Genomic DNA, 11,699 nt, shown 5'->3' on the forward strand with positions numbered 1-11,699 from the left:
GTAATCCCGGGTTGTTGTGAGACGTAGTCAGGCACAAAGGGCTAGGCATATAACACAATAAATGAGTTTTTCCATTAATTTATATTGTGATTACAAAGCGTATGACCTGCTAAAGCTGAGTTCTCGGCCCAGCATCACTTAACCTTTGCGGGATTGTGGATAAATCAACCCCTTCTCTGGGCTTCTGTTACACCAGAAACGTATTAACATAATTTTAGAGATGACGAGGGAAAGTATGGCCTCGGCCCAGATCAGTGGTTCTCGACCCTCGCAGCAAATTCTGGTCATCCGGAGAGATTTTTAATAACCTACCGATGCCAGGCCTGCTCCCAGACAAATTAAAAAGGGATGTGGGTGAGGGGCCCTGGCAAAGGGCTGATAGCCTGCAGCTCTGGAGTGACAATGAAGGGTGGCCCTAACGGAGCTTCTCCCTCGAGGAGGTGTACACCCACCAGATGAGCCCCCCCAAATGATTCAGCACCTTCCCTCGAATCACCCCTCTCCCCACTTTCCCTTAACGCGGGTACTGAGGGCATTCAAGGTCCCACCGTCACCCCGGCCTCCCCTCGGCGGCCGGACCAGACCTCGGGCAGCCGCCAGACCAAAAGAGGCGAGGCGCCCGCACCAGCGATGTCCCCAGCTGGGGCGGGGTGGCCGGCAGGCCCCGAGGTGGGAGGAACTAATCCAGAGCTCCGCGGGATCGGCGAACTGGCCGCAAGGCAGTTCTGCGAGGCCGCAGGGGAATTTAAGATACCCTTTCCCCGCCATTGTCACCTAAGCATTTCAGGAAACAGGTTAAAGCTCTGGAAAGACATGGTCACACGTTTATTTCTTATAAAGATGTTTCTCATGCGTTGTTCGTCCATAAGAATAACTCATTTTTCTCATTTGTGATTCTCACATCCCAAGTTCGGTTATTTACCAGAAAAACGGGCAGAGAGCAGCAAGGGTCCCCAAGATGATCTGAAGGGTCACGGCTGCAGGCCTGACGCCGCAAAGGGCTGGAGAGGAAGAAACCGGACTCCGGAGCTGCGACACAGCAACCATGCCTCCCTCCCCCGCCCCCCAAGGCCAAGGCGCAGAGCACAATCTGGGCCCCCGCCCGCAGCGCAGGCCCCGCGCCCGGCCTCCGCGGACACCAGCGCCCCCTACAGCCTCGCGCTGCCCTCGGCGCGCTGCAGACGGGGGCTTGTGTTTCTGGAGCCTCTGATTGGCCAGCTCCCTTCGCGCAGACCCAGCGTCCTTTCACCTGAAAGGTCACTCCCAGTCCCCACCAGGCCTTGTTGTGGGCCTGGCTTGAGCCTGGGGACCCTTCTCACAGCCCGAGCGTCTGACCCTGAATGCGGCACCCTGAGGAGAACCCCCGATCAGTCTCCGCTGATGCTTCTCTCGTTTTCCTCTAAAGGGCGAGAGCTTCGGGAAAGGATCTGATCCTGGAGGAACCTCCGGTCATGGAGAAAGACTCTGGGACTGAGTCCGTCGGAAAGAAACGAGATGAGGTGAGATGAGTTAAGAAACCGCGGCGCGGGGCGGGGTGGGGGGGAGGGCGGGACGAGGAAGTGGGGGCGGAGCGGGAAGCCCGGGGAGGGCGGGGCGAGGCTGCTGCGGAGCCTGAGGACCACCCACCACTCCTGGCCTACAAGCTGTGGTCTGCTGCAGTTACTGAACTTTGCTGTGAAAGACTGCAAATGGAAAAGTACAAAAAATAAGGTGATGGAACGATACGTACTCAACCCTTCCGAGTTTTAAAGATTAACACGCGAACGTATTTGCTTCAGGTGTTGCTTAAAGAAATAAAAGGTGGCAAGTTAAACCGAAGGAAGAACTCGGCCTCCCGCCCCCCGTAGAGGCAGTCAGGCTTTTGAAAATAGTTTATGTTCCCTCAGTGCCTGTTTTTATTAAAAATGTTAAAAAGTACTTTGTCAAGGGTTAAATGCAGCATGACATCATTTAGATGATTCTTTTAAGGACAGGCAAAACAGTCCTCGTTGTTATCTTGCACTGACCTTTTGTATCCGACCTCTTGTGATTTGCTTTTTAACCCCCGCATGGTACTGATTTCATTTTATCTATGTAGATCTATGCAGTTGAGTCCATTCCATTGAAAGAATAAATCGTAGGTGTATCCTACAATGTGCATTTTGGAAGAGGGCTGACAGGCTCTGCCACTGTGATCTCATGTCGTTTCTTATTCCTGTGATTCAGCATGTTTTTAAAACCCTTCCATATTGCTGTGTCTAATTTATCTTAATTCTAATGACTGCAGAGTGGTCTTCAGTGGCGTACACATTCCCTTCTCCCCGCCATTGTTCCTTTTTACCCTCCCCGTAAAGGACTCCCAAATTCCAGCAATTGCTAAGTGCTGCCAGGTATTCTCGTACCGGGACATGGGACTTTGTCTCAGCTATTATGTCCTCCCACGTCCTCGTCAATCCATGGCATTATCTAGCTTTTAAATTTGTGCCAAATAGGAGTAAAGTGATTTCTCACTGCTGTTTTATTTTTCCCCTTTTGTTTGGTACTGTGAGTTTTAAATCTTTTAAAATAATTTTTAGCATTTTCAGTTTCCTCATCTGTACACTGCCAGGTGATATCCTTTGTCAGTTTTTCTATTGAGTCGATTATATTTTCTTATTAATTTTCAGATGTTGATGTAATCTAGATATTAATCATTTTTTGGTTTTCGGTATCTTAAACACCTGACAAAATATGTTAACGTCGTAGATCCTTAATTGAACAGAAAACCTTAGTTTTAATGCAATCAAAATTATTAATGTTTGAATTATGGCTGTGCTTATGGGATTTATTTCAAGAAGCTCTTTCTTCCCTAGTCCTAGTTTGTAGAATGGCCTCTATTAGAGGCCTTTACAAACTTCAGAATTTATCTTACACTTTAAGGCATTTAATCCATTTGGAGTCCACCTTTGTATGTGATGGTTGATTGGGATCCAGTTTAATTTTTGTCATTAAGTGAGCTAGTTTTCCTGGCACCATCTACAAAGGATCTACCCATTTCCCATTGATGTGCACTGCCTCCTTTTCATATATTCAGTCTCCATATCCACCAGAGTCTGTCTCTGAGCTCTGGATTATCTTCCAGTGTTCTCTTTGTTCTTTTTACTACTATGGCATTGTCATCTGGGAGGGTTGATCTCCCTCTTATCCTTTCTTTTGAAGCTAATTTAATCATCTTTGGTCCTCTTCATTCTGCGTAAATTTTAGAACGTGTTTATTCTAAAAGCAATTTCATTGGAATTTTGTTCCAGATTGCAACGAATACAGATTTTTTTCATTTAAAAAAATTTCATTTCTCTTCCCCCCCCCCCGTTTTTTTTTTTTTTTGTCTGTTGGTCATTTTTTTGCCAGAGATCTAGCTTGCTAATTGTGAGATAACTAGTTTTTATTTATTTTATTATTTTTTTTGTAAAGATGACCAGTAACGGGTTCTTAACCCTTGACTTGGTGTTATCAGCACCACACTCTCCCACGCGAGCCACAGGACGGCACTGAAATAACTAGTTTTTAGTTTTGTTAATCTCTTCCTTTTCTTGTTGTTCATCTTTTTGCATATTTCTACCTTAATCTCTAACACTTCTTTCCTCCTTTTTCTCATTTTTTCACCTTCCTAAGTTGAATGATTAGCTCACTTAATTTTATCTTTTCATGTTTTCTAATGATATGTTAGAGAAACAAAATTTCTCCCAGATCTCATTTTTATTTTGCTAATGTGGTGAATTACACTAGTAATTATTCTAATATTAAACCATCCTCACTTAATAGATTTCGTGATCAAATGGTATCTTTTTATATAAATTTGTGCATTTATGTACCTAATGTATTTTACAAATACTTAATTATTTTTTAACATTAATTATTTGGTGATGTATTGGAGGCAAAACTTTACCTCTCAATTCTTAGGGTGCTTGGCTAGGCCTGAGAATTAATTTGGCATAAAACAGATTAACAGTAGAAAAACATACAAACTTATTTAATATCAGTTATGTGACACAGGAGCCCTTGTAGGGAAATGAAGACTCGAAGTGACAAAACTCAAGTGCTTTTAAACTGGATTGAACAACGAGAGGCAATTGTGGAAAAGTAACTAAAAATATATGGGGAGGCTAAAGGAAAATGAGAATTATTTTAACAAAGTCATTTGTACAGAGTTCTCTGGCACTCACCTTACAGTCTTCGGTAAGAGTGTTTCTTTTCTCCTGGTATAGGTGAGGGTAGCTCTCACATGGAAATTTCATCTCCTGTTGTTTAAGAGAAAGAAGGGGGATTATAGCGTCCCTTTTGCATCTGCTGTTTTTCAAGTGCCTTTAAGTCAGAACAGCCAGTATGCCAGAGCGCAGTATTCTGGCATGACATACTATGAACTCTTTGACTGATTTTTTTTCTAGGTAGTGAATCACCTCAGAAATTGTTTCCTACCCCTGTTCATTAGAGAGATATTCACCTTTCTGGCCATACACTCCCATTTCAGGGTATGGCTGTAGGAAGTTTCAGTCTACCTATAGAAAAAATAAATGCAACTTATTTTAAGAAAAGAGTAAACATAGTACACACACAAAATACCCAGTAAATGCTAGTGTTTATTATTATCATTAAAAACGGTTAGTTATAAATAGTCTCACGGTAGTACTTAGTGCCTGAAGAAGCTTTTAAAGAAACCCTGGAGGCAGGGGCCAAAGGGAGGAGCATCATGGAGAAGGGGGAACAGATGTGGTTCTTGAACAAAAAAACTGTTAGAGCTTTTTAAAAACAAGGTACTTAAAATTATTCTTATAAAGCATACTAATTATAGTAAAATAAAAAGTAATGATTTAAAACAAGTCACCTTAATCCCACTACTCTTAGACAATCCCTTTTTATCATTCGATGTACATTATGTTTTTGATAGAATTTTCAAGTCGTTATATTAAAATGAGCTCATATTTAGCTGCTGCTTAGCTGTCCTATACATGACTATAACTAACATGATGTTTATTCAATCTTTACTGATGAGCATTGGGGTATTTTGTATTTTTTTTACTTTTGCAAACAATGCTGGAGCTGACATTCTAGTACACATCTCTGTATGTGTAAGCGTTTTTCCAGGGTATATACTAAGAAGGGAACTGTTGGCTGTTAAGGCATGCACACTGCCTATTGGATGCCAGACTGCCAAATTGCTGTCCAGGCCACCTTTCTTTCTCCACATCCATGACACTGTGGGTGTGCAATGGTATTTCACTATTGTTTTAATTTGCATTTCCTGTCTTTTGCAAGTTACTGGCCATTTTGTAGTTTCCTGCCAGTTGTCTGTTGGTATATCTTTGCCTGGTATTCTTTTGAAGTAATGCCCTGTTTCTAAGAGCAGGACCAACGCCACTTAAGATAGTCTATTGTGTGAAAGTTAGGTGGGAAAGTGGGGGTGGGATGGGAGGAGCTCCACTTACTGCAAAATTAGCTCATGTACTGTTGGCTTGCTTGCATTGGTTAATACCTCTTGGCGTGGTGATCAGGTGACCCAGTTGCGACGCTTGCAGCTTTAAAAACCCAGAACAAAGACGGTTTGGCACCGCACCTTGAATTGGCTTGTGCGGTCCCGGCTGCTGGAAATAAAAATCTTTTTCTATTTTTTATATCAGTCTCCGAGGGTGATTTTCTCCCGACGCCTATAACACTTTTGGGTTGTTTTTCTTTTATCTGTAGAGGATTCATAAAGCAAATGTACCTCACAGGGCCTGGTNTGGAGCTGACATTCTAGTACACATCTCTGTATGTGTAAGCGTTTTTCCAGGGTATATACTATGAAGGGAACTGTTGGCTGTTAAGGCATGCACACTGCCTATTGGATGCCAGACTGCCAAATTGCTGTCCAGGCCACCTTTCTTTCTCCACATCCGTGACACTGTGGGTGTGCAATGGTATTTCACTATTGTTTTAATTTGCATTTCCTGTCTTTTGCAAGTTACTGGCCATTTTGTAGTTTCCTGCCAGTTGTCTGTTGGTATATCTTTGCCTGGTATTCTTTTGAAGTAATGCCCTGTTTCTAAGAGCAGGACCAACGCCACTTAAGATAGTCTATTGTGTGAAAGTTAGGTGGGAAAGTGGGGGTGGGATGGGAGGAGCTCAACTTACTGCAAAATTAGCTCATGTACTGTTGGCTTGCTTGCATTGGTTAATACCTCTTGGCGTGGTGATCAGGTGACCCAGTTGCCACGCTTGCAGCTTTAAAAACCCAGAACAAAGACGGTTTGGCACCGCACCTTGAATTGGCTTGTGCGGTCCCGGTTCCTGGAAATAAAAATCTTTTTCTATTTTTTATATCAGTCTCCGAGGGTGATTTTCTCCCGAGGCCTATAACACTTTGGGGTTGTTTTTCTTTTATCTGTAGAGGATTCATAAAGCAAATGTACCTCACAGGGCCTGGTTTTCCAAAGCCTTGCAGTTTCAAATATTGACCTTGCAAAGGACAGGAAATTTCCCCCAGGGCATTGAATCTCTGTTGCAAGATAAGAATCCTAATACAGCAAGGCTGCTGGTTCTAAGACCGACAAGTTACTAATTGATATGTAAAGTTACTAAAAAGCTGCTAGAGGGAAAAGGAATGTTGGCTAAATCAAGCCTTTGTTAGTGGATCACTTAATTGCCTAACAGAATGTCATCTGACTTGTTTTTACTGAATGTTACCAGCTTCTATTGTAAAACTTGTTAAACTGTACTTAGCAAAACCCCTCCTATGTCTCTTCCTATAACTTCTTGGTCTGGAGAATAAATGCAGGAAGAGAACCCCAATTCCTGGTTAATTTCCCAAATGGAAGGAATGCCTCTATCTTGAGGGTTCTGGGAGATTAACCCCTTTCTTGGGGCTTCTCACTCTCAAAAGAGATGGGCTTTGAGTAATCTTTGGCGGCTCCATCACCCAGGGGTAAAGGAGTGACAAATCCGTGGGAGGCAAAGCCACATTTATTGATCGATTTCAAGAGGTTTTTAAATAGTTTGGATTCTACTCTTTAGTCAGTGATAATGTGAATAGGTTCTACAAGTATATTGTTTGTATCTTAACTGTGACTAAAATTACTCTGAATTTCCTATAAATTACTAGAATTTATAGGAAATGTTAATTTTGCTCTGTTCAAATTCAACAGTATATTCTCTGATTGTTTTTGGGTTTGTATTTGGTTTAAGAAATTCTGCCCTTCCTTGAGGTTGTAAATAATCTATTTTCTTCTAAAATTTTAAAAGTTTTTTTTTTTTTTTTCTCATCTGTGTCTTTATTAGACCTGGAGTTTTTTGTGTATCACGTGGGGTAAAGCTATAATTTTCTTTTGATTGCATGTGAAAGCCAGTTTCTCAGTCTGAGTTACTGAGACTTTTTCCACCAAGTTTTAATGCTACTTCTACTATTGTATGCAGGGTATTGTTTCCAGGCTTTCTGTTTTATTGTACTGATTTTCTCATCTAATTCAGAATCAAGGCTATTCTCTGTTGGGGAAATAAAACAATCCCGCCAACCAGAGGCCCCTCTGGGTCCTCATAACCACACTATCAGCGGGGAAGACTACTGTGGCATAGTGAGAGGTAGGACATAATAATAGGCATAGTCCACGATTTTGGTAGTGCTGTCCATACACCTCAGTTGTTCACCTACCTAGCAGGAGCCTTAATTAATCCAGATAGCTGGAGTTGGTAGTCCTGTTTATACAAAGTCCCAGTGCTTGTGGGGTGAGGGGGATGACAGGGGTAGGGAGTAAAGGGAGGATTCAGAAAGCCCTGATTTTCCAGATCCTCCTATTCACCTTTTCCAATATGTGGACTCTTATCATTAAGTGTGGGTTTTTTGTTTTTGTTATTTTTTGGTTTTGTTTGTTTAAACAGTATCATCTTTAGAAATCAGTGTTCACTATGCTTTAATATACACTATCTTTAAATCCCCATATGAATGAGTTTACCTAGATTTTGGTAAAAGATAGACTAAAACAACGTAAAACAAGCAGAATGATGAAACATGAAAGGTTCAGGGTGGCCTTGGTTAGGGAGAGTGGCTTTTAAAACTGTGGGCTAAAGGGGCCACCCCGTGGCTCACTCGGGAGAGCGTGGTGCTGACAACACCAAGTCAAGGGTTAAGATCCCCTTACCAGTCATCTTTGAAAAAAAAAAGCCTGGTGTGGACATGTGTCGTTGTGTGGACATGTGTTCATTTCTCCCGGGTGGAATTGCTAGGCTGTATAAGTGTTTGTTTGATTTTATACTAGGAACAGTGAAACTGTTTTCCAAAATGGTCGTGACATTGTTCACTTACATGCACAGTATATGGATGTAAGGGTTCCTCCAATTCCCTGTTAATCCTGGTGACTGTCAGATTTTTTAATATTAGCCATTCTATTGTGTGTGAAATAGTGTCTCATTGTGGTTTTGACTTGCATTTCCCTAATAACTAAAGATGATGTTTAACCTCTTTACTTTCTTTTTTTTTTTTTTTTAAGATGACCGGTAAGGGGATCTTAACCCTTGACTTGGTGGTGTCAGCACCACGCTCACCCATTGAGCAACCGGCCATCGCTATATAGAGATCTGAACCCGTGGCTTTGGTGTTATCAGCACCACACTCTCCCAAGTGAGCCACAGGCCAGCCCTTAACTGCTTTTCATGTGGTAGCCGTGAGTGGATCTTCTTCAGTGAAATGTCTGTTAAAAACTTTTACTTTTTGTTTGCTTTTGGCTTGTCTTCTCCTTATTGAGTTGTAAAGTTCCTTATATTTTCTGGGCACAAGTTCTTTGTCAGATATATATGTATGAAAAATGTTTTCTCTCCGTTTGTGGTTTCTGTTTTCATTTTCTAAACTGTGTTTTTTGAAGAAAAGAAGTTTTTACTTTTGATGAAGTCCAGTCTGTCATTTTATCTTTTCTGGTTCATGCTGTTGTTTCTTTTTTAAAGAAATCTTTGCCTATCTTAGGGTGTTGAAAATTTTGTTTTCTTTTAGAAGTTTAGTAATTTTAGCCTTTACATTTAAGTCAATGATCCATCCTGAGTTAATTTATGTGTAAGGTTTGAAGTAAGGGTTGAGGTTTTTTTATTTCTCTCCACAGCATATATAGTTGTTCCACAAAGAGTTGTTGAAAAGACTACTCTTTCCCTATTGAATAGCCTTGACATCTTTGTCAGAATCAGTTGATCACAGATGTGTGGGTCTATTTCTGGATGCTCCATTCTGTTTCACTGATCTTTGTGTATATCCTTATATCAGTACATTCTGACATACTGTCTTGTTTACTATAGCTTTTTAATAAAGTTTTGAGATTGGATAGTGGAAGTCTTGGACTTTTTTTTTCTTTTAAAGATTGTTTGGCTATCCTTGGTATTTCTGTATAAATTTAGAATCAGTTTGCAAATTTCTATCAAGAAACCAAAAAAACCCCAGCCAGCTGTATTTTTGAGGGGGGATTGTATTAAAGCTATGTATCAATTTGGAGGGGACTGACAGCTTAACAATACATGAATATGGTATGCCTCTCCATTTATTTTGGTCTTACTGAGTTGACTTCAAAGAAGCATACAGAAACTTTTTGAAGTCATTGAGATATTCTGTATCTTGGTTAGGGTGTTGATAACATAGTTGTGTACATTTGTCAAAACTCATCAAACTGTACATTTAAATTCTGTACAGTTTTCAGTATATAATTTACACTCTAAGGGCTGGCCAGTTAGCTCAATTGTTAGAGCATGGTTTTGGTAACCCCAGGGTAAAGGATCTGGATCCCCATACCAGCCAGCAACCAAAAAAAAAAAAAAAAATTTGTACTTTAATACAGTTGATTTAAAAAACAACAAACCAAATTTACCTCAGTTATTTTACTTCCTTTATTGACATGATCCATCAGAATCATCTGACTGGCACTTTATCACTTGGTTCTGTATTCAAGATGCTGTATTGGGGGCTGGCTGGTTAGCTCAGTCAGTTAGAGCAAGGTGTTATAACACCAAGGTCAAGGGTTCGGATCCCTGCACCAGCCAGCCAGCCAAAAGAAAAAGAAAAAAAAAGTAAATAAAGATGCTTTATTGGTCCATTATTGTCTTAATATCCCAACCAACCCAGTCCAGGGATAGATGCTGGCCCCTGTGACATGGCAGGAAAGGTTGACATGCCCGGCCAGGTTCCGGTTAGTAGAAGGTGTGCAAAAGTGATGTATATACCCTTCCAGACCTGGCCCATAACCACTTACCACTCACAATACTTTATGACTTTTTTTTCTCTTCAGACTCTTTGGATTAGAGACCATCCCAAGGACATCTTTGGGAGCCATGAGCTGCAGATGGCCAAGCCACAGATGGAAGGAGCTTCATCTCTTGGGTCACCACTGGAGAACAAATTCTTCCAATGGATTTGGAGAAGTCTTCTCAGATATCCACTTCTGAGTTCCATTTGTAATCCACTTCTTTTATTCTCCCAGCACTCAGTGTAGTTTGGGGGAAATTCTAGATTCTTGTAATATCTTGGTCATGGGTAAATAAGGAAGGGGCCTTTACACACACATGAGACAAACCAGATCAGGATGAGCAAAGCAGCCTGAGAGCAGCAAGACCCCAAAGGGTAAGGAAAGTCCTGCAGAAGAGTAGAGCGGTGGTACAGAGGGAGGTGGGCAGTGCCTTCAGGATGGATCCTCAGGGAATGCCAGCATCCACCAAGCACTGGCAGAGTGGTTTAGAGAAACCGATAAAAAGCTCTGCCAATCACAGTCACAAAAGATGGGGCTCAGAATGATGGGTAAATCAGGGATTCACATCTCTATTTTATTGATGAAAAAATTAGGGTTGATAGAGAGTAAAATATTTGCCTTTGTACCTAGCACAGTATGTGGTTCGTAATACATGCACAATAAATATTTGTTGAATGAATGAAGGTTTACCAGCCTCAGACCTTTAATATAACATGCTAAAGCCGACTGCCAGGGATTAGAAACTTGCCTATTTGGTGGTGAGTAGAGGGACATGCACCGGTACCCAGGCCAGACACTTAGTTGGATATAGTGTTTTGAAAAGTTTGAATGTTAGCGTGCTATCTTGTGTGACCTAGGCCCCACTACTCCCTATTGCCTTAAAATTCACCCAGTTCACACATTTGTCATCCATCTGTCTCCTGTGGGCTTCAATTGTAAGGGATCTTTGCTGTTCACAAGTCACCTTTTAAATAGAGCTTGTTCTCAGCCTTATTTTGTTCTGTCCTGTCCCATCTCCGAGCTATCACCTTCCCATTATCTATCCACATATGTCCTCTGTATTTTCCCAAGTTTTTTAACATTATAAGCATAAATACTTAGGCAGCTGTGCCACTAGAACTAGAAAACCTAAGCAAAGAGGAACAGTTGGACTCAGATATACCTTCTATAAATTGTGTTGCACATATTTATTTATTATTATTATTTTTTTTTTAAAAGATGACCGGTAAGGGGATCTCAACCCTTGGCTTGGTGTTGTCAGCACCACGCTCAGCCAGTGAGCAAACCGGCCATCCCTATATAGGATCCGAACCCGTGGCCTTGGTGTTATCAGCACCGCACTCTCCCGAGTGAGCCACGGGCCGGCCTGTGTTGCACATATTTAAATGTATAAATATTATTGTGCTGTGTGGTTATTAGGCAAACCCAAACCCAAACCCAATAGCAGTGCTTATAAATTATACTTAATTTAACTCTTATAAACATGTCACATTT

General features: G+C 41.4%; 1 long non-coding RNA gene across 1 annotated transcript; it reads left to right on the forward strand.

Annotated features, from left to right (window-relative positions):
- Positions 1-1,203: 1,203 nt before the first annotated feature.
- On the forward strand, positions 1,204-10,888 carry LOC103589824. Its single transcript, XR_550423.1, has 2 exons — positions 1,204-1,499; positions 10,248-10,888. It is a non-coding gene; the product is annotated as an uncharacterized LOC103589824 (long non-coding RNA).
- The last annotated feature ends 811 nt before the right edge of the window (positions 10,889-11,699 follow it).

This window comes from Galeopterus variegatus, unplaced genomic scaffold (assembly GCF_000696425.1).
Source record: "Galeopterus variegatus unplaced genomic scaffold, G_variegatus-3.0.2 Scaffold732, whole genome shotgun sequence".
In the NCBI taxonomy this organism is placed as follows: domain Eukaryota; kingdom Metazoa; phylum Chordata; class Mammalia; order Dermoptera; family Cynocephalidae; genus Galeopterus; species Galeopterus variegatus.